At 46.2% G+C, this 24,116-nt stretch overlaps 1 pseudogene; it reads left to right on the top strand.

Moving 5' to 3' along the window:
• The first annotated feature begins 1,410 nt into the window (after window positions 1–1,410).
• LOC141575629 (G patch domain-containing protein 8-like) lies at window positions 1,411–22,503 on the top strand (annotated as a pseudogene).
• Window positions 22,504–24,116: the final 1,613 nt, after the last annotated feature.

Here is a 24,116-nt window from a genome sequence, read left to right on the forward strand (position 1 = left end):
GTCTTCCCCACCCCCACACTGGAAATGTCTTTCAGTAATATAATGGCTTTTAGATTTTGTTAGGACTAGATTATAGAACATTCAAATTCAAGAAATTTTGCAATACTGAAGTGAGTTTTCTTTTTTGCCATTTGGATACTGGTGAAGGTATGTAGAAAAAGTTACTTTGAAAATAAATATAAAGTTTCCACTGATGTCTGTTTCTGCATTGGCTGATACTTTCTTCCACTGTAAGAATCTGATTTCTTCTTGCCTTCTGTTGTCAAAAAGAAAACTTAAGAAAATGAAGCTCTACTTGCTTTCTTCCAGCGTCAGTAGTTTAGAACGCAGTGTTCCCTCGTATATTACAGACTAGTGTCTCTAAGGAACATGCCAAGAAATGCAGACACACTGAAACTATGGAACAGCTGGTGTTGTCCTAATGCCATACCCCAGACATCATCTGCTGAACTATTTTCTAAATGCAACTTAATTGTAAAACACAAATAAATGAGTAAAGATGAATCAATGACAAATTCACTTGAAAGTCAATTTTTTCAAGGAAATTACCAGGTTACCATTCTACATAGGTGTGTAGAATGATATCTATATTTAATTATATATGTATTATATATATTCATATAAAACAGATCAGCAAAACATGGCATGTGATAAATACGGCTGAGTTAAGAATGGTTGTTACCGGGCGGGCCCCCGCGGGTGGCTGCCAGCGCTTCCCACAGCTGGCTGGCTGTCTGGCCCGGGGAGCCAGACATGCCGGGTGCAGCCCACCCCGGGATGGAGCCGGGCGCCTAGCCGCCCACAGGAGGAGAGCACGGAGCGGGGCATGAGGCGCGGGGGTGGGCCAGGCCCAGCCCGCCAGGAGGGGCCACGGGCACTGGCCCCGGGGCGCCCGGGCTCAGGTGCCCGCCGAGCTAGGACAGAGTGCGCCAGCGCGTGGAGCTAAGGTGCCGGGACGTGCACCGCGCGGGAGTCGGCCGGTGCGGGCTCTGGGCGCCGGCACAGAGCCTTTTCCCTTCGATGAGTGGCAGGGCTGCGAGCTGGGGGCGCCAGCTGTGCCGCAAACTTGGGGCTGGGCTCAGGCGCCTCTCGGGCAAGGACAATGGAGGCAGACGCGGGACACCAGGGAGAATCTGGCCAGCGCAGCGACACCGAGGAGGGGGCGGTCGGGGGACCGAGACTCTCAGGGTCTGGGCCTTGGGTTTGGACCGGGACGGGCAGAGAGGAGGTGAAGAAGAGAGACCCAGGTGACAGGCACACGGCCCTCCAGCTCCTCCCGGCGACACGGCACCGCGGGGGAGGGGGCGGTGCTGGACGCGGGAGTCTGGGCTGCCGGCCCCGCAACCGTTGCTGCTGGAAGCCGGGGGGTGGGGGGTGGGTGTGGAGGGAACGGGGCTGTGAGCTGGGGCCATGGCCGGATTTGCCAGACAGAAGCAAGCTGGAGAGGGCACAGAGCAGAGAGGACGAAGAGGGCTGTCGGCGGCTCCAGAAGCCTGGTCCCCTGCTTCCAGAGGTTTACTGAGAACCTACTGCGCGCATCTGCCTTCACACCCCTGCCCTTTCACCCGCCGTGATTCCCCCCAGCTCCTCCCCTTCCAGCTCTTCCTTTTCTCCGCTGCTCCGCATACCGCTCCCTCCTCTGACCTCAGGTAATAAGCCTGGGCTTCACCTTTTGTGGGATCTTCCCAAGTGCTGACCTCGCTCCCAGGCGGACCCAGGCTCCGAGGATAGGAAAGGACCGGTGGGCAAAGAGGACCCGGGAGAGCCGTGAGCCCCTGTGCTCTGGGCCCTGGCTGCCGCACCAGTGGTTTGGCTCTGGTCTGCCGGGTCTTCCATCAGGATCCCTGACGGCGGGGAAGGGAAACCCCGAGCCTCCTGCTGCGGAAGGCTGTTGGTGCCTAGGCCTAAGCGGGCAGGGCCAGGGCCATGAGAAGGCAAAGGCACCCAGCAGCCAAAAATTCCAAAAGGTGCGCACCACGATCCATCCAAAGATCCTGCTGGGTGAGCGAAGGGGAATCCCCACTGGGCCCTGAGCTCACCCCACTAGCCCTAGCCCTGCTCACCCGATAAGACTTCTGGCTCGGGTCCCAGCCCTCCGATGGGGGCACTGCCCTGGCTTGGTCCTGATCCAGGGCATGAAGAAACTGAGGAACTTGGAGGGGACTCAGCAGATTCTAGTTTGGAACCCATGTAGTTTCTGGCTGTGCCAATACTAGAAACTCCAATAGCATTGTTCAGGGGATTGGGTCAGCAGGGGTCCAGACCCCTGGGTTTGCCCCCAGGGCAGGCCCGGGGTGGTACCCGCCCACAGCTCTGCCTGTCAGGCGAGCTCCGCAACCCCCACCCTCGGGGCTTGGGGTGGCGACCAGCTTGGGGCAGTGGGGAAGGGGGCCTGGCAGCGAGGACACGCCCCCCCCCCGCAGAGGGTAGCTGTGAGGCGAGGGGCGCGGAGTGCGTGGTGCCCAGCTTGGCCGCCAGGAGGCGTGGCGCTGGTCCCGTTACTCGGAGTCGCCGCTGCTGCCTCTGCCGCAACGCCAGTGTCCCTGAGCCGCGGGTGATGGTGGCTCTCGCCGCACACACCCCTTCCTCACGTGGGGGTAGCCTGATGCCACTTTCCCTATGAATTATTTATCGCTGGCCTAAAAATACCCCGAACTTCACAGGCCAAGAGTAAGAGGTTCCCTGGGGGTTGGGGGGAATCAGCGGGGAGGGGGGAGTTAGTCTTGGAGGAGGGAGACCTCCGTGCCCGCGTCAGTGGGGTCATGATGGAGAAAAGGTTGTCTCCCCTGACACCTGGGTTTGGGTTTTAGCTCAGCCAAAGGGAGGGAGGAAAACCCGACGGTAAAGCAGAGTCCGCTCACTCGGAGGGAAGTGGATCCAGAGGAGCCACCGAGCCTCGGTCCCTCGGCTCCCCCAGAGACAGCGTGGCTGGTGGGTGGGGCCAACTCCTGGGACCAAGGCTTCTGGCCTGGGAGAGGGGGCAGCCATCAGATGTCTGGAGTGTGAGTGTGTGTGCATGTCCGTGTGTGGGAGCCTGCCTGAGATTGGGCGAGCACATGGAGATGCTCAGGCGGTTCAAGGTGATGCTGAGGGTCCTGGAAGACTGACCATTGCCATCCTCTCCCTGGACCCTTTTTGGGGCCCGGGTGTTAATAAAATATTAACAGCCCACTTGTGAAAGGGGTGGACCCCAATTGGGTGGGCAGAGGTCTGTAAGACAATAGTCCAGTGTGGGTCGGGGGCATCTTGGGCTGGCAAATAACCTGCCACGGAGCAAAACAAGGGAAACCCTGGCAGAGGAGCTCCCCAACCCAGGAGAAGTGGGGGTGTGGGGTGGGGGGAAGGGCAACCGGCCTAGAGCCAGACCCAGACCCTCTGTCTTCTCACGCATGTTTCCAGAGCCTGGATGAACTAAGGCAGGTGCTCTGTGGGAGAGGGATTGAGGTTGGGCTCTGAAAATTCGGGGATCTGTTGTGCAGACAAGAGAGAGGTGGTGGGAAGAGGACATTCTAGCCTGAGGGAACAGCAGAGCAAAAGCCAAGAGACGAGGGTAGTAGGGTCACCCCTAAGTGACAAGAGTGTGTGGTCCACGGAGGGGAGGACAGTTGGTTGGGGTCAGAGTGTGTGGGGCTCTGTCCATGAGACCCAGTGTCTGGGCTTAATTTGTGGGCACCAGGGAGCAGCTGTGCTGTTTGAGGGTTGCAGTGGCCAGAGGAGTGTTTCAGGCCAGTGGGTCCCCCTCTCCTGCCTTTGTGGGAGGTTGGATGCCATGTGGTGCTAACATTCTGGAGTCTACATCTCTTTGAGTCTGCCCATTGCTATTTTAAGTTCAAAGACTTGCCTGATTGGGACCCCTCCCTCCAGAGGCATCCTGAGATCCGTTTCTGTGAGAGGCAAGACCTCCCTCAGCTTCCTCTCCTCAACTCCAGTCCTGGAGGACACGTTCCCATCAGAGAGTCTCGGGGGACAGCGCCCCGTTGGAGCTGAGGGAGGACCTGGGACCTTCATCTACAGCCACGTTTTCCAAAAGAAACCACATGAGAGCTCACGAAGGCACAGTAGAAAAAGTAAAAAGAAAGGTGAAATGAATTCTAAGGCTATATTGTGTTTAACTCTATGTATCTAAAATGTTCTTTTGTCATGTAATCCATATAAAAATATTGAGATATTTTCCTTTTTGAACACTAAGTCTTCAATAGCCAGTGTGTATTTGACACGACACACCGCAATTCCGACGAGACACATTTAAGTGCCCGATAGTCACACGTGACTGGAGGCTGCTGTTCTGGGCAGCAGAGATCTGGAGCTCAGAGCTGGGAGGCAGAGGTGGGGGAAGCTTTGGGCTTCCCAGAGGGTGGGGAACCTACAGGGATGGGCAGAGAGGAGCACAGAGAGGCCTTGCAAAGTGTGGAACAAGCACGGCAGTGCCCTTTTCAGGTGTAATTTGAAACCTCTGGTTGGAGCTAGCTGCGGGCACAGCACGCTCAGGCTCGCACACAAGACGCACACGCGCCTCCAGGCTGACATTGGAAGTCAGTGTACGAGGAAATCACACACAGGGGGAGTTGCAAGGGCAGAAAAGTGAGCACAGTATTCCCTCACCAGTCAAAACTCCCGTCTCCTCCTCCTGAATTCAACCAGGCCCGGCCTGGTCGCACTTCCACTCTCCCCTGTTCGGAAGTTTTTTGGGGATGTCATGGAGATGGAGAGGGGGTAAATCTGTGGCTGATGGCTGGCTGGGAGGGAGAACTGCATGCATGGGCACCACTCACCAGTGTGGCTGTTGGTCCCAGTCCAAAGCCATGATGCTCATTTAGCAGGGATACACATCAGGCCCTTGGGTTATGGTAAAAATCCCCTCCCATCAGTGATGGCCTAGGGAGGCAGCTCATATGTGAGATACCTCAGGGTTTCAGGTGACTCTGAGCTCCGAACAAATCAACTGGGTCACACACCTGCTGTGGAAGAGCGGCTACTAACTGAGGCAATGGGGGGAGGGTAGGGATGTCCAGTGCCCAGGAGGAGGGGGCTCTGAGACAGGCAGGGTTATGCAGAGGAGGTTCCTTGGAGATGTTAGGTCCAGTTTAGGATGGAGAATGGTGTGTGTGTGTGTGTGTGTGTGTGTGTGTGTGTGTGTGTGTGACAGAGCTGCCTGCTTTCCCCTGGCTGTGGGGCTGTCACCTGTAGGATAAGGATGCTGATAAGAGCGGGCACCCCTCACACCATTGTGAAGTAGGTCCTTTGATTGTTGCAGGCAAGAAAACATGGCTCAGAGAGGCTAGGCAACTTCCCCAAGATCACACAATTAGTAAGTGGCAGAACTGGGACTTGAACTCAAGCCTCTCCACACAAATCCATGCACTTGGCACCAGATTAGCATTTGCTGTGTACCTTCCTGGGGCAGAACCCAGATGGATGAGTTTCCAAGCATGGTGTTCACCCATAAAACGGAAGTAATGAGCACCTAGCCTGGCATCTTCTTCCCAGCCCCCACCCTCTGGGCTGCGCTTGGATGCTCAGCTAACCTCTGTCTCTTTTTCTTTGTCTGTCTGTGTCTGTCTGTCTCCCTCTCTCTCTGCCTCTCTTTGAGGAAGGAGGCTCCGCCTCTTCTCTTTCATCCTCTGGATGTGTGCCCCTGTGACGCTGGCCTTCGCCTCCTCTCTGTCTCTCTTTTCTCCTCGTGCCTCTGCCTCCCTCCCCATGCCTACCCTGGTCTCTCTGCAGGACCCTCTGGTGGACATGGTGGGGGGCTCTGGGGCCAGCCGTGCTGCTCACCTCACTCCTTGATGCCTGGGCAGGGCTGGGCCCCGGGCAGGGCGAGCAGGCTGTGACGGTGGCCGTGGTGTTCGGCAGCTCAGGGCCATTGCAGGCCCAGGCCCATACCCGCCTCATCCCCCAGAGCTTCCTGGACCTGCTCCTAGAGATCCAACCACTCACCGTGGGGGTCAACACCACCAACCCCAGCAGTCTTCTCACCCAGATCTGCGGGCTGCTGGGTGCTTCCGGCGTCCAAGGCATCATCTCTGAGGGCAACTTCGGCACTGAGGCTGTGGCCCAGATCCTGGACTTCATCTCCTCCCAGCCCCTCATGCCTATCCTCAGCATCAGTGGGGGCTCTGCCGTGGTCCTCACCCCTAAGTTGCCTGTTCAGAATCATGTCCCCTCATCCCTGGAGCCTGGAGCCAGGCTGGGGCTGGGGGAGTGGGGCTGAGTCTGGGCCAGGGAGACACTCAGGTCCTGGGAAGCTGGGATTGGGTGGGATCAGCAAGGAGGTGGGGGCTCAGGGAGACACGGGGGAGGGAGGAGAAGGCTGTGGGGATGATGTTCCCATGCTCTAGAGGAGAAACTTCCTGGGCTGCTTTGAAATTCGTGTCTGGATGAGGGCTGGGCAGGTGGCAAACCCACCTTTGGTTCTGGGGGCAACCCTGGCCCACCTTCTCCCTGTTTCTCTGGCCTTCCTTGGTCAGGCTTCAGATCCAGGGCAAAGGGCCAGGCTGGGACCTGAATTAGATGACTGGCAGGGGAGGGCATTCTGGGACAGGCACTGCCTGAGGCCTGGGGGCGGCAGGCCCTCGCAGAGCTGGCCGTCCTGTGGGGAGAAAGTTCCAAACACATTCCTGCCCTCACAGCTGGGATAAGCCTCCTGAAGGAAGAACACAGGATGCCGTGCCACAAGGGAGTCTAATGGGGCCCCCTGTGGTTTGGTGGTTGATAAAAGTGCCTTAAGAAATATGTCTAAGCTGAGACCTGGGGGGTGAGGGAGGGTTGATAAGGTGTGTTGATAAGGTGGTGGGGGGCTCCAGGTAGAGGGGGCAGGTGGCAGGTGATGCGAATGCCCAGCGGTGGGAAGGAGCTTGGGGTTTCTGAGGGACAGAGAGAAGCCTGCAGAAGGTGGTGGGGTCCCAACCACACAGGAAAATATTTGGATTTTACCCTAAGTAACTGCGGAGCTGAGGAAGCTTTTGAGGGGAGAGACTGATCTGATTTGCATTTCTTTTATGATTATTTTTTATTGTAGGGAATTTTGAGCAGACACAAAAGTAGACAATTATAATAATCCCATGTGCCCCTGGCTAAGCACGCCTCACCCTTACCCCCACCCACTTCCCCTCGTCTGTATTATTTTGAAGCAAAGCCCAGACATATTTATATCATCCATAAATACTTCAGTACACATATCTAGATGATAGGGCTTTAAAAATAAAACCACCATACATCATCACATTTAAAAAATAATAAAAATTCCTTATCCTCATTTACAAAAAGGACGTTTTTTATATTTTTGAAAGGGTGTTCAAAATAAAGAAATCAAAAAATATACCTGAAAAGCCACTGATAGGGATCAAAGAATACATCCATAAGTTAAAATTACATATTTTAATATAACAAAAATTGTGTCAATTACCTGCTCATAGTTTAAATGTTGAATTTCTGGCATTTCTTTTGGCTTTGTATCAAGCATGTAATCTCCTGTAAAGAGAAATTGTAAAATTGCCTTTTAGAAATGTTTTCTTTCTAATTACGAAGGTAATATATTTTAATGATAAATTATAGCAACATGCGACATACAAAAGTGACTCCTCAATCCCATTCAGAGAAAATCAATGTTAACTGTTAGTCACAGTCTCACATAAATTTTTCCAGTGTACATCCTACAATGCTTTGGAATTTTTCTTACCCTTTACAATATATTTGAGAATCTTGCCATGTCACTACAATAAAGCTCTAAAAGGTTTAACCAAGTTTCATCAACAAGTATAAACATTATCTCCACACTTTTCCAAGAACAAGCGTTACCACTCTTCTAAATGTCTGCCATTCTTAGACATAAACAAACTTCTCCTTACATTAAAAAAACTGATATCTTAGCGATTACCTGTGGAGAGAGGGAAGGGGGAGGGGCAACACAGGGGTACGGAACTGAAAGATACAAACAATGATATACTGTATAGCACTTGGAATTATAACCATTATCTTGTAATAATTTTTAACAGAGGATAATCTATAAAAATACTGAATCACTATACTGTATATCTAAAACTAATATAATATTGTAAAGCAACTATACTTCAAAAAGTTTAATAGTTTTTACACATGTACTTTTATTGGTATCACCTTTTAATTAATTAATTAATTAATTTTATTTAAGTATAGTCAGTTTACACTGTGTCAATTTCTGGTGTATAGCATAATGTGCCAGTCATACATATACATACATATATTAATTTTCATATTTTTTATTATAGATTACTACAAGATATTGAATATAGTTCCCTGTGCTGTACAGAAGAAACCTGTTCATCTATTTTATATATAGTAGTTAATATTTCCAAAGCACAAACTCCCAATTTATCACTTCCCACCTCCTATCCCCCAGTAACCATAAGTTTGTCATCTATGTCTGTAAGTCTGTTTCTGTTTCGTAAATAAGTTCATTTGTGTCTTTTTTCTTTTTTTAGATTCCACATATGAGTGATATCATATGGTATTTTTCTTTCTTTTTCTGGCTTACTTCACTTAGAATAACGACCTCCAAGTCCACTGATATTGCAAATTGCATTATTTTATTATTTTTTATGGCTGAGTAGTATTCCATTGTACAAATACATCACAGCTTCTTTTTCTAGTCATCTGTTGATGGACATTTAAGTTGTTTCCATGTCTTAGCTATTGTATATAGTGCTGCTATGAACATTGGAGTGCACATATCTTTTAAAATCAGAGTTCCCTCTGGATATATGCTGAGTGGGATTGCTGGATCATAGGGTAAGTCTATGTTTAGTTTTTTGAGGAATCTCCATACTGTTTTCCATAATGGCAGCAGCAAACTACATTCCCACCAACAGTGTAGGAGGGTTCCCTTTTCTCCACATTCTCTCTAGCATTTATCATTTGTGGATCACATTTTTAATACATATATGACTTTTAGTGTATGTGGCACCTTTTAAACATATGTAGCACTATTTTAATATATGCAGTACCTTTTTAATCTATGTTTTGCCTTTTTAACTATGTATTAACTATATACACTTTTTTCTTTGAATCACTTGCCTATACAAGTTTTACTCTTTTCTTATTGAATTATAAAAGTTATTTTTCTATTAGACGAATTAGAACATTTCCTGTTATATGTGTGGTAAATATTTATTTTCCCCATTTTTTGCCTATTTTCACCATTCAGAAATAATTAGTTTTAATACAGTCAGTTCTCATATAATGGCTTCTGGGTTGGATGTCATGTTTAGAAAGATATTCACCTTTTCAGAGTCTACAAACATTTCCAAATGCATTCTTCTTGTAATTTTATGTTTGCTTTTTTTAATGTTTAAATCTTTAACTTACCTGGAATTTATTTTGATATAAACAGTAACATATGGAACCAACTTCTCATCCAGCCTCCCAAGTCACTAACATGTTGATGAAACTGTTAATATAGTCTTTATTTTCTAATTTAATATAAACTTCTAAAGACTGCATCAAGTATTCTCTTAATCTTTCCAACTCTGATAATGAAAGAATTCCTATGAGCATCAATATATTATTATTTATGCTTTTAATTAGAACTTTAAGAGCAAAATCTAGTAGTAATTTTATTCCACCATAGGCACAGGAACTCTAAAAGCACTAAATTAATTGATTCACAGAAATATATAGCCCTAACAGCATTAAATTAACTGATTCATAGAATTATATAGCCCTAAAAGCATTAAACTAATTGATTCATAGAAATATATATGATATACATACACACACACACACACACACACACACTTAACAAATATGTTTGTGTCCTTATCATACATGGCACATTATATATTTATATGTTGAGGTTTTAATACATTTAACTGAAAATTATGTTTTGAGTAAGTTTTATACATTATTTATTCAAATGATTGAGAGCATATTTGCTATACTTGTATCCTGTATTTCATTAAAGTTCTGTATTGATCCTGATAACAGACTGTAGTATATGCTTTCCTAACACTTTAGAAGGGTCAAGATGCAGAACACTATATTATTCGATATTAAAATGACTCTAGAAAGGCTATCATTGATTAAAAACTTAAGTGCTAAGAATAGAATAATTTTGGAAAAAAATCCAGTTAAGAACTCCTCTTTTTCTGATGTCAGAAAACCTCTATGGACAAGAGAATAGCCTAGTTGATAGAGGCAGCCTCTTCAATGGACCTCAATCATCCCCATCTCCTGACAGTCATACCTTTTTATAACCCCCTTCCCTTGAGTGTGGATTGGACTCCCTTCTAGTGAATAAAATGACAGAATTAATGAGATACCACTTCCAAAATAAGAATACAAACTATTGTGGCTTTGGGCATGGTGCTCCCTCATTTGCTCCCTCTGAGGAATGCCAGCTGCCATATTTTGAGCTGTCCTGGAGAGACCTGCATGGAAAGGAGCTGAAGGAGGCCTCTGGGCACAGTGAGGAACTGAGGACCTCAATCCAACAACCTGTGAGTAGCTGAATCCTGCCAATAACCACATAAGCTTGAAAGCAGATCCTCCTGAGTTGGGCTGGAGATGAGACTGCATCCTAGCTGACACACTGAATGCAACTTCATGAGAGAGAGAGAGACCTTAAGCCAGAATCACTCACCTGCACCCAGCTTCCTGACCTACATGAGATAACAAAGGTTCATTATTTTAAGCAACCAAATTTTCAGCTGATATGTTATGCAGCAATAGATATCTATATTTTTAGGAAAACTTATAATAGAGAGTTAGATTTTTTACAAGACTGAGTTTGAGTTTCTAAGGGAGCAGCTTTCAGCTTCAGATATCTAAGTAAATCATCGCTTACGGATGCTGCTTTATCTCGCTTATCTAACCTTTCTATCACAATTGGTCAACAACACTATTTCAATCAAAAATATTGAGAATCTATTCTGTGTTTAGTAACAGGTTAAAGCAAATAACTTGTTTGGAAATGCCTGTTCCCTTAAAGAAGCTAATAATCCAGTTGGGCAAAGAATATACAGGAAACAGAGATTAAGATAATGATAAAGTATAATAAAGTGTAAAATGTAATAAATGCCTTAAGCACCGAATGAGTTTGAAAAGAGATGTTGATAAATCCTGTAGCACTTAGAAATATCCTTTGGAGAGGATCATATCTAAACCAGATTCAGAAAAATGGACAGAACTTGCCAAGGTAGTGAGAGAAGCAGCATTCTCTGAGGGAGAACAAGTGATGGAAAAAACACACATAAGAAACATCGTGCCATATGGACAGATTATAAGAAGGTTTATACATAAGATTATGTTGCAGAGTGGTGGGAAATATGGCTGGATGGGCAAACTTGATCAGATTATAGAAAATCATAAATAATACATTAATAAGTTTGGCTATTTGTGAAAAATCATAAGGGATCTTTATGCTTTTAATAAAGCAGACAAGTGAAGGATGAAATTGGTGCTTAGGAAGGTAACAATGGTACATAAGCTAATTTGGAGAGGAGAGGAAACAAAAGAGTCTGCAGTAAACCCTGCTGTGAAGCACCAGCACACAGAGAGAGGAAAGGATTTCAGAGAAAGGATCCATCAGACTTTGCTACTAATGGGATATTCTAGACAAAGAGAAATCAAGGAACAAAAACCTGCAGCTAGCTACATTAAGCCAAAAATGGAAGAGAACGCTTGGCAGAAGCCCCAGGTGAGCATTTGGAAAAAAGGAGAGACAGTCAACTCTGAACAAAATTAAAATGTTTCCACACTGACCTCCTTTTATTGTATTTGTTTTCAAAAGATGAACATAAGTTATCTTTTGAAAAGTCAGACAGCACCACCATCTCCATAACTATTTTCCTGACTGTGACACACAGTGCTAGTCTCACCATCACACAGACTGGCCTGCGTGGTTAAAGTCACGCTGCACATTCTAGTTTGTGCTATGCTTTTTTACTTTGTCTTCCTACCCATTTTCTGCTTTCCACCTTCACCTCCTCCTCACCTTATTACTGAGATCCCCCAGCGCTTCCTAGGTACCCCAGCTTGCCGTGTTCCTCTCCCCACGCTAGAGCCTCCAACAAGCTGAGCCCAGCTCTGGCCCTGCTCTAACACTTTAGGAACAGAAATTTCCAAATTAAAATTCACTCCTCCTCTAACCTTTGCCAGCCAAAATCCCCATTCCCTGTGGTTCCTCAGCTAGGTGCTAGGGAAGCAATTAATTTTACAGTCTTTTGCAATCTTTCTTCTATTGTTTGCTTATTAATGCAAAAGTATCTCTGGTTTCTCCAGAGAACTGGAGTAAGCTCAAGAGGAGAAAATCCACAGAGCTTAGAAAATTAAACCATTTGTTCTGGCAGGATTGGCCTTGAATAAAGTTCACTTTTGGTGAGGCCGAGTTTTCAGAATCTCTTTCCTCACATCATGCTGGCTCGCTCCTCCCCCCTCCCATTAGGATCATACTACTCTCACGACGTCCCTGGCAGCTGAGCCCCCTCATTAAGGATGTTCAGGCCTCTTTAGGTACCCCGGATCTGGATAGCCTTCATTGATTTTTCTTTTTCCCTAATTAAAAAAATTCTCTATTATGTGTCCTATTTCCTCAGGACTTTGCTAGCTAGATAAATTTAATATACCAAGTTACTTTCTTTTCAAGAAAAATACCATGTTAACGTTTTCATTGTAAAGTACGTTTATGTAGTCACACTGACTGTATTGCTGACACCTTCAAATAAGCTGTCCGCAGTACATAAGTCTGTGCTTGCTGGATAAGAAAAAAGGGAGAGGAGAAGAAAAAGAAAAGTATAGGAATTTAAAATATACTAAAAACACTTTTGAGGGGTGGAGAGGGAAAGGGGATATATTTTTGAGATTTTTAAAAATCTGACAAGAAGGTGTCCAGATAGAGACAGCTCATTATCTCACCTTTCTGAGCTCACCTCATCTGTAAATGATGAGGCATTACAACTGACAATGCTTTTATTTCCACTCCAGTCCTACCCCTTTCTACCATTAGTTCCTCCACTCAGACACCCTCTGCCTCTGCTCATGGGTCTCTGCCACTACGTGTTCTTTAGTTATGGGAACTAACAGCAAATGAGCTCATTTTCTCACTGGGCAATGTAGACAAAGACAAGTAGAGTGATGGCATTAACTAGCAGGGTGGAGGGCAGGTAGGTGGCATCAGCCTCTGACAGCACAGAGAGCAGAGCTAGAAAGCAGTTAGCAGCTGTGGCGTGGCGGCATGATTTAGGTTAGCGCTGTCCAGTAGGAATATAATGCAAACCACAAATGCGAGTCTATGTGTAACTTTAAATTTTTAGTAGCCACATTAAAAAAAGTAAAAAGAAACAGGTGAAATTAATAAATAACATTTTATTTAGCCTACTATATTATAAATATTTAATTTCAACACATAATCATTTTAAATAATTATTGATATTTTATATTCTTTTTTGTGTGGGCTAAATCTTTGAAATCCAGGGTGTATTTTACACTTCGAGAACATCTAAGTTCACCCTGGCAATATTTCAAGCGCTCAATATCCACCCGTGGCTAGTGACTGCTATACTGGACAGTGCATGTTTAGGTGACTATGGTCACGATATGAGAACAAAAAAAGTAGGGCAGACAGTGGTTGGATAATGGAAGAGATGAATAGGAAACTGGGCTCAAAAATACACATTTTCTATATAGAGTAGGCATTCAAAAATCTGTTAATATTTGACTACATGTGAACTACTGTTTCCTGTTTGGTCTCAACCAGACCACCCTAAACATTGCACTTAACATGTTATTTACTCCACGTAAGAAACTAAGATAAATTAAGCGGCCTACCATAGTAAACCCAAACTGTCCTGCTTAGCTCCCAAGACTCTTGAGTTTAGCTGCAGCCTACTAATACAGTCTCCATCCCTAAAACAGTGTGACACACAGCTACCAACCACAGGCAAATTGTACTCCTTCACCATTCTTCCAAATACGTCTTACATGTTTTCACCTCTAGCTTGAGCTTAAAATAGTTTCCACCTACCAAAACATTCTTTCTGCTTCTTTGTAAGGGTTTAGAGTCTAACTGTATCACACAACTGACAGCAAGGCTCATGTTCCCCATTAAGCCTCCTCCTGCTCTTCGCCGACTCCTCATACTCATCTACAGACAAGCTTCTCAAAGCCACCCTCACTTGAGCCTTCATTTACTCGCCTCTTAGATGCTCTTCACTCACCGCTGCATTTCTGGCCCGTCAGTGTGCTGACGCTGCTTCTGTGATGGTCACAGTAACCTCCATGTTGCCAAATCATGTGGAAAGTACTCTCCAGTATTCAGGACCCTTTCTTGTCCCTTCTCACACGCTCCTTCTCCTGGCTTCACTATGTCACCCTCTCCTGGCTATTCTCCTGTCTTAGTGGCTACTCCTCCCCTCACTTCTCTATCCTGTGACCCATGCAGTTCAGTGGAGGCAACCTTGCCCCCAAAGGAGCAAAAAATGCTTCTTGGAAGGTGGGGGGAAATTATCTCAGATATTATAATGGTTTGTGGCCTTCAAAGGGTCACAGCACATGAAGAGACAAACAGTGTATCTGTGGTGTTAAAATTTCCTGGAGTGCATGATTAGGACACAAATGTCTACAAAGGCTCCTTGGGGAACAATGAAAAAAAAGGTGAGAAACACTGCTTTACCCAAATCTTGGCATGCTGGGAAGCTTCAGGGGACAATCCTGGACCCACTTCTGTTCTCTCTCTATACTTCCTCTCTTCATGATCTCACCAATTTCCAAAGATTTAAATACTATTTTTATATGAATGACTCCTAAATTCTTATCTTGAATTTCAGTGTCCCCTGGAACTCATGGTCTCTCAACAACAAAATTTTCCAAGTATTTTGTTTTCTTAATTTGTCCTTTACCTTCTTGCCTAAATTAAATTTGTCCTTTGATGATACTCCCACCCTCTCTAGTGAAAGCTCTTTTCTCTCATACATTCTTACCAGTGAGCCTGGAGGTAGATCAGGTATCTATTGCTCCTCATTGTCATTCCTTCTCCCTCTTCTCCCTGAAATGCCGAGTTGCAATACCCATGCCATCATCTAATACTACCCATTATCCACCCGCCTGACTATAGTCCTCCACCAACTTCTGACTGGTCTTGAGACGTTCTCACTGAATCTCCTCATTTCCAGCTCTCTTTCTGACACAAACCTTGCCATAAATTTCAGTAATTTCAATATTCATAGAGATAACTCATCTGATACCCTGGCCTTTGTTAATTGACATCTTCTCCAACAAAAATCTTCTATTTCACCTTATCTCAGATCTTATGGTCACATGGGTTTGTTATTATCAGGTTCCAAAAATTCTTCAGCTCTATCAGAGCCTAACATCCATTAACCCAATCACATCTTCCTTCCACATATTTATAGCCTTATTGTCTCTTAATGCAACTTAAATTCTATGGCTCATGTTTATAATCACTCTCTACACATATCTTCAATTTTGTAGACTCTTCAACGTGCTCACTTGGCAAAAACCCAGCTCTGGTTAAATCCCGCTATTCAGACCTGCCCTTGTGCAGCGGAATGTGACTGGAGAAGCCCTGCTGGCTGGTCTCACCAACCTCACAGGTGATGCTGAGGAATCGTCCTGCACCTCCCTCCTCACTCGTCTGTGTTACACCTTCCTTCCCATCCTCAACAGCTCCTCCTTCATCCTCACTCTCAGCTGATGGTCTGGTTTCCCATTTCACTGAGAGAAAAAAAACCAGTCAAAAGACCTTCCAAAAAGCTACCACAACCACCATCTACCCACTTACCTGCATCTATTTTTAATACATCTTATCTTCCCTCCTGTTGCTAAGGATGAACTAGCTGTACTACCTAAGACTAATTCTTCTATTCGTCTCAAGTACTCTTGTCAATTCCTTACCTTTCTCTTTTTAAAAACAGCTTTATTGAAATACAATTCACATACCATATAATTAACCCATTTAAAGTATCAATGTTTTTAAAGTATATTAACAGGATTGTGAAATTAACATGATCTAATTTTAAAAATTTGTCTCCCTAACTAAAAGAAATTCTATACCTATTAGCAGTCAGTCTCTACTTCCCTCCTACCTCCCCCAGTTCTAAGCAACCACTGACCTACTCTCTGTCTGTATACATTTGCCCGTTCTGGACACTTCGTATAAATGGAATCACATAATATGTGGTCTTCTGTGACTTGGCTTCTTTGACTTATCATACCTTTAAAGCTTTTCCATACCTTAGCATGTATCAGTACATCCCTTTTTAAGGCTGAATAATGACTCAGCGTAGGGCTACACCATGTTTGCTTACCCATTCATAAATTCATGGATAGCTGGGCTGTTTCTATGTTTTGGCTATTATGAATAATATTGCTATGAATATTTCAGTACAGGTTTTTGTATGGACATGTATTTTTACTTCTCTTGGGTGAAACTGTAGGTTCCTATGGTAATTCTGTATTTACCTTTTTTTAACATTTTTTATTGATTTATAATCATTTTACAATGTTGGGTCAAATTCAAGTGTTCAGCACAATTTATCAGTTATTCATGGACATATACACACTCATTGTCACATTTTTTTCTCTGTGAGTTATCATAACATTTTGTGTATATTTCCCTGTGCTATACAGTGTAGTCTATTCTACAATTTTGAAATCCCAGTCTATCCCTTCCCATCCTCCACCCCCCTGGTAACCACAAGTCTGTATTCTCTGTGAGTCTATTTCTGTCCTTTATTTATGCTTTGTTTTTGTTTGTTTGCTTTTGTTTTTGTTTTTTAGATTCCACATATGAGCAATCTCATATGGTATTTTTCTTTCTCTTTCTGGCTTACTTCGCTTAGAATGACATTCTCCAGGAGCATCCATGGTGCTGCAAATGGCATTATGTTGTCAGTTTTTAAGGCTGAGTAGTATTCCATTGTATAAATATACCACATCTTCTTTATCCAGTCACCTGTTGATGGACATTTAGGCTGTTTCCATTTTTTGGCTTGTATTTACCTTTTTAAGGAACTGATAAATCATTTCCCACAGTGGCTGCACTGTGTTACATTACTGCTGGCTATGTCTGAGGGCTTTTGATTTTCTCTTGTGCCCATTCTAGTCAGGTACTCATCCCACGTACTTGTCAAGGTTACTGATTACTTCCCTACAGCTCGATCAATGGTCATTTTTTCAGTCTTCATCCTGCAAAACCTATTAGCAGCGTCTGATTCAGCTAATCTCTCACTTTTCTTTGAAACTCTTCATTTAGATTCTGGGCAATCAGTCTCCTGTTTGTCCTCGACAGAGCTGAACACCCCTATACTTCCTCTTCTTCAGCTTCTAATCACTGGCATGTCCCAGATTCAGTCCACTCATCTCCTCCCTCCTCTGTCTACATTTATTCTATTCGTGATCTCACTCAGTCTAACTACCACTACAAAACTGGTGAGCACAGAAACAGAACATGTCCATCAACACAGGAAGTCTTATTGTACAGTGATGATTTACACTTCTTTTCTGAACTCTACACCCCGCTGCCTCCCTGGTATCTTCACTTGGATGTCAGTAAACATCTCAAAACCAAGCTCCTCAGGTTCCTCCCTAAACATGTTCCTTCCATTTTTTTCCTGTTTCAATTGATATTAACTCCAACTTTCTGGTTGTTCAAACCAAAAACTACAGGGTAGCTAACCCTTGACTTCACTCACACTGCACATTCAACTGATCAGCAAATTCCGTCAGCCCTGTATCCAGAATCTGTATCCAGAGCACAGTTTATAATCTCCACTTCTACCACCCTGTTTGAAGAACCACCACCTTTTGCCAGTGTAACAGCTTCCTGACTGATCTCCCTGCTTCTGTCTTTACCCCCTACCAACTTCTATTTTCAACATAACAGCCAGAGAATTCTAGTGAAACTCAAAGTCAGATCATGTCAATCCTCTGTCCAAAATCCTTGAATGGCTTCCCAGATCACTCACAGCAAAAGTCAAAGTTGCTACAATAGCCTAGCGCCCTATATGATATTACACTATTACCTCACTAATTTCATCTCCTAATACCTTCCCTTGGCATAGTCCTTGGCAGTAATACTGGCTGTTCCTCAAAAGCACCAAGCATATTTCAGCCTTCTCCATGAAATGTAATTCAGAAATCACAAAGTTTAAGAATCACCAAGAGGGGAGCAAGGGGCAGGTGTCATGGGAGGGAAGGAGTGAACCGGAGAACATCATCCTGAGAGGAGTGAAGGCGGCAAGAGGGCAGACTGCTTCTCCAACTTCAACAAGGACCAAGATTTTCAGGGTAATCACTTTGATCAGTATGAAGAAAGACATTTGGAAATTGAACAAGCATCACTTGACAAGCCTATAGAACTGGAGAGTATTGGACATCACTTACTCCAGACACATGGGTGGAAGCTGGGCCAGGCATTGGGGAAAATCTCTTCAGGGGAAAACTGATCCCATTCTGATTGTTGTCAAGTATGATGTCATGGGCATGGGTTTGCATGGAAATGGAGCTTGCTTATGCTGAAGATGCTGCGGTACGGCACCGTGTCCTAGAAGTGGAAAAAGAAGACACAGAAGAACTGAGACATAAGTACAGGGATTATGTTGACAAAGAAAAGGCTATTGCCAAAGCATTGGAAGATCTCAGAGCCAGCTTTTACTGTGAACTCCGTGGTAAGCAATATCAGAAACACCAGGAATTTGACAACCATATCAACTCCTATGGTCATGCACACAAGCAGAGATGGAAGGATCTTAAGCAGAGAGAGTTTGCTTGAAATGTATCTTCAAAATCCCGCAAGGATGAGGGGAAACAGGAGAAAGCCCTACGGTGGCTCCATGAGCTGGCAGAGCAAAGAAAACAAGCTGAATGTGCACCTGGAAGTGGCCCGCTACTTGCGGCCTGGGATCTGAATTCTCCACAGATAAAGGAGGCCCTTTCACTGCAATACAAATCACTAATACCACTGGACTGGCACAGGCTCACTGGCTAGCCTCTCAAGGCATCAGCTTTGGCATTAAGAATAATCTGGGGACCCCACTGCAAAAACTGCGGCTGTCATTTTCCTTTGCCAAGAAGGGTCCTGTCAAACTTGAATCAATAGCATCTGTTTTCAGTGACCAGGCAGAGGAAGGGGCCTCTGAAGATGGAACAAAAGCTGCTGAGAAGGCTTCTGACTAAGGACTTCAGAAGGTGGGAGACTCTGATGGTAGCAGTAATCTTGATGGTAAAAAAGAGGATGAACACGCTCAGGATGGAGGGTCCCTTGTCTCAACATTATCTAAGTTAAAAAGAATGAAGTAAGAAGAAGGAGCTGGGGCTGCAGAGCCAGAATACTACCACTACATCCCCCCAGCACAGTGCGAAGTAAAACCTAATCTTCCTTTCCTACTCTTCATGACAGCCAGTGAACAAAGGGAAGGTGATAATAGTACACACCCAAAGAATCCCCCAGAGAGCAAAACAAGTAGTTCTCCCAAGCCTAAGGGCTGCGTCAAGCTGGCAGCAAGCCAAGGATTAGAAAAGACCGACGGAAACCAGTGTGGCTGAGCCCTCAGAGCGTAGGAGCAAAGCTGAGACAAAGACGACCTCAGGAGGGGATGAAAGTGAACAAAGCTTAGAAAGTCAGTCAGAAGGATTCAGAGAGTCTAACCCTTCTAAAGAACCCCCTCAGGCCCCTCCACCAGGGAAAGAAAGCCGGGAGGGGCCTAAACATCCTACTGGTCCCTTCTTTCCAGTTTTGAGCAAAGATGAAAGCACTGCCCTCCACTGGCCATCAGAACTATTAATTTTCACGAAGGCAGAACCCTCCATTTCATACAGTTGTAACTCTTTGTACTTTGACTTTAAGCTTTCAAAGAACAACGATGCCAGAGCTAAAGGGACAGAAAAGCCAAAGGACATAGGAGGCTCCTCAAAGGACCGTCTCCAAGGCTGTGATCCTGGTGAGCCAAATAAAAGCAAGGAAGAGGGGGATAATGTAGAGCATTCTTCAGAAGGTGGATTGGATTCCCCTGCTTCAGGGTCTGCCTGTAGCAGCCTGAATAAGCAAGAATCCAGAGGCAGCCATGGGTCAGAGACAGAAGACACATGGAGAAGCCTTCCTAGCAAGAAAGAATGATCTGGTAAGTCCCACAGACACAAAACGAAAAAGCAACACAAAAAATCCAGCAAACACAAATGGAAACACAAAGCTGACCCAGAAGAGAAAAGCTCTAAGGCAGAGTCTGGGGAGCAGTCTAAGAAGCGCAAGAAATGAAAACAAAAGAAAAATAAGTCATCAGCCCCAGAAGCTTCTGAGCCGGGGCCTAAACCAGAACCGCTGGGAGTGGTAGCCCTGCACCACCACGAAGACGCGGCGAGCTCAGGACGGTTCCCAGCGGAGACCCCTTCTAGCTGAAGAAGGAAATAGCGGCAAGAATGATGAATGTGGGGCCGGTGGCACCTCCCAAGATCACGGTGAGAGGAAACACAAAGATGAACCTCCAGCTTCATCCTGCCAGCGAGGAGCTAGCACCAAACGGAGCAGCCGCTCCAGCCATCGGAGTCGACCCAGCAGAGATGAGGATAGTGATGGTGCTTCGTCACGCCGGCTGCACCTGAAGTCCCCACCCCAGTACAGTGAGGAGGAGGGAGGAGGGGGGAGCAGGGGGTGGAGGAGCCGGGCAGCGAGCACTCCCGCAGCCGCTCACGGCCTGGCCGGCGCCGCTCCTCACGCCGCTCCTCCCCGGCCTTCTTACTCAAGTAGCTCAGACGCGTCTTCAGACCAGAGCTGCCAGAGTAGGCCTCGAAGTTCCTCTGGTGACAGCTACAGTGGCTATAGTGACCGATCACCAAGGCACTCCAATAGCTCCCATGACTCGGATGACTCAGACTACGCCAATTCCAAGCACCGGTCCAAAGCACACAAATACTCACCTTCTGGTAATGACCACAGCCCCAGCTGCGGCCAGTCCCGGCGCCTGTCTCAGAGTCGCACGAAGGGGCGATCGAGGTCCCACAGCCGGCGGCGGAGCCGGAGCTGCAGCAGGGGCCGCGGCCGCACACCTGGAGCCCCTCCCAGAGGTCAGGCTCCGGGAAGGGATCATGGGGTCACGAGAGCCCCGAGGACAGGCGGTCTGGTTGTCGAGACTTCATTCGCTTTAAAATCTACCGCTCCCGGTCGCCCCACTGTTTTCGATCGGGTTGGGGAGAAGGCCCCGGGGAGAAGAAGAAGATGGCAGAGGGGTAGGCCCACCTTCCCAGAACAGCAACATCGGTGCAGGAAGAAGGTCAGAAGGTGACTGCAGCCCTGAAGACAAGAACTGTCACTGCCAAACTACTGGAGAAGATTCAGTCGAGGAAAGTGGAGAGGAAACCCAGTGTGAGTGAGGAGATGCTGGCCACCCCTAGTAAAGCTGGCTGAAGCTCAAGGACCCTCCACAAGGTCAGTTTGGGCCCACGCTCCCACCTTCTCTTAGCAATAAGCCTGTTCTTCCACCAATAGGAAAGCTCCCAGCTTCCTGAAAGCCTAGCCCCAAGAAATGTGAAGAGTCTGGCTGAGAAAGGGGGAAGAGCAAGAACAGTCAGAGACAGGAGAAGGGCCTCCAGGGAGCAGAGATGCCCCATCTGGACATCAGCTCCCCTCAGAGGAAACAGCCAGCCCCTTATCAGACCTGCCCCCAGAAGAGCCAGAGTCTGAAGAAGCCACTGCTAATCACCCTGTGGCTCCGCTAGGCTCCCCAGTGCACTCTGACTGCTATCCTGGGGACCCAACCATCACCCATAACTTCTCCCTGACGCCAGTGCTGGGGACACCCTCGAGTCCTCGGAGAGTGGCAGCCAACCAGGCCCTGTGGAACCCAGCTTGCTGCCTACAGCGTCAGACCTGGAGCACTTCCCCAGTTATGCACCTCCAGGGTCGGGGGGAAGCCTAGGACTGACTCAGCTGATGGACCGAGGTGCTTCCCTAGCCCCCCAGGGGCTGGAGAATCACAGCAAGCTCCAGCAGGCCGCACAGCACACACCCAGAGCAGCTGTTGGCCCAGCGAGCAAATGCCTGCCCAGCCTCTGCTGCCCCGGCCCAGCCGCTCCAGCCTGGCAGCCCGTCCACACTCAGCAGCCAGCCACAGCCTCTGCCACCTCCGGCACAGCCGCTCAGCATGTGTCTTACAGCATCACGCCGCAGCAGCTGCCGCCGCCATCGGCATCCACCCCTACCCTCACCCCAGCCCTTGCCCCAGTACATCATACTCCCCAGCCTCACCTGATCCTCATTTCCTTGTCCCACCTTACTCACGCAATCATCCCTGGCCACCCTGCCACCTTTCTCACTAGCCATCCCATCCACATCATTCCTGACACAGCGGTCCATCCTGGGCCTTTCACCTTCCACCCCGTCCCACATGCTGCCCTCTACCTGGCCCTGCTTGCCTCGTGGCCTGCCGCAGCAGCTGCCACCACCCCCACCTTCACCCACTGCTTCGCCCCATCTTCTCAGGTCAGGACCTGCAACACCACCCCAGCCAGGGCACATGAGCTGAGGGATAGAAGTCCAGGTAGGGCCAGGGAAGGTGGCCCATAACTCTTCCTTTGGGAGTGTTGAGCCATTAATACCAGCAAGTAAAAGCTGGGATGGGCTGTCTGACAGCCAAAGAATTGAATTATGACTTGCAGGGGTGGTTTTAGATTTGAGGTTTGCTTTGGGTTTACTCTAAAGGGTTCACTCTAAAATCTACTGCTATCCCCAAAAGGAATTTTGTTCCCTTTCCCCTTTCTGTTTGCCCCTCCCTCGCCTGTGTTCCTAAGCTACAGCGCACCAGGAAGTGCTACCCGCCCCTCTGCAGCAACACTGCCCAACTGTCAAGTTGAAATATTCCCCTCCTCCATCTACTTTTTATACTCTGCACTTCTAGCTATAAATTTTAAAACATTTTTCTCCTTTCTGGCTGGTGGGTTGTCTATCTTGTCCTGTCTTCTCAGTGTCTTTGACCTTGGTGACCTTATTTATCCAGAGTGAGGTGGAAAGGGGGTCTGACCTGGAATTAGATGCCACTCAGGCTGTCATTCGATCCACTTCCCACACAAAGAGTCACACATTTGGCACTGTTGTCCTCGTGTCCGTCACCCCAGAAGAGACACCTGCATATCCCAGAAAAGAAGATCGTGTCATGAATAGAAGCTCTGCAGGACAGAGTCGCCCACGTGCTTCCCCAGAGAGGAGCTCGTGTGTCCAGCGGTTGTATTTTCTTCTGTCACGTTGTTGCCTTCTTAATTTACAGGATTTTTTAATGTAAACAATCGCACTGAACTCTATAAACATAAATGCTGCTTTTTGTAGTTCATATAAAAAGATTCCATATTTGTAGTATACTGCAATCATATTTTTTACATCCAGCTCTTTAAGTGATCCTTGTTCTGGTGGCTTTATGTAAATATGTTTGCCCTAGTTAAATTAAGAAACTTTAAAGGTTATAAACTGAAAACAAAAAAATAAATTATTTGTTTTCTGCTAGATGCAAAAAAGAAAGAAGAAAAAGAAAGAAAGAAAGAAAGAAAGAAAGAAAGAAAGAAAGAAAGAAAGAAAGAAAGAAAGAAAGAAAGAAAGAAAGAAAGAAAAGAAAAGAAAGAAAAGAAAAGAAAGAAAAGAAAAAAGAAAAAAGGAAGGAAGGTAGGAAAGTAGGAAGGAAGGAAGGGAGAAAGAAAAAAGAATCACCACCAAGCTAGACTAAAAAGGTTATAAACAGAAATTCTATTTCCAGATATCTAGGTATTCAAAATAGTCAACTGTTAACTATGAGTTTCCCTGGCTGGTGAATGGGATTAAATGATATTACTTACATAAAGAAAAAGGTCTTTGAAAAGATGCAATCTTTATTACTTCACTAGACCTACGTCTCACAAAAAATCAGTTAGCTAGTTGTCTGGAATGGCACAGACAAACTAATCAACTAAAGAGATTTTTTTAAATAAAAATTTAATTACTAAAAAAGCTGTAAATATGGATTAAGATTTCCTATTTGGTAACAGTATTAACATAAAAATTTTTATTTGCTAAATCATAAAATATTTCAGTGTGATATATAACTACCTGCTCCGTAAACAAGTTCTACTCAATGCAGCTGGTCTGCAAACTGTGCATTACTGGTCTG

The sequence above is a fragment of the Camelus bactrianus genome, chromosome 3 (assembly GCF_048773025.1).
Source record: "Camelus bactrianus isolate YW-2024 breed Bactrian camel chromosome 3, ASM4877302v1, whole genome shotgun sequence".
Taxonomy (NCBI): domain Eukaryota; kingdom Metazoa; phylum Chordata; class Mammalia; order Artiodactyla; family Camelidae; genus Camelus; species Camelus bactrianus.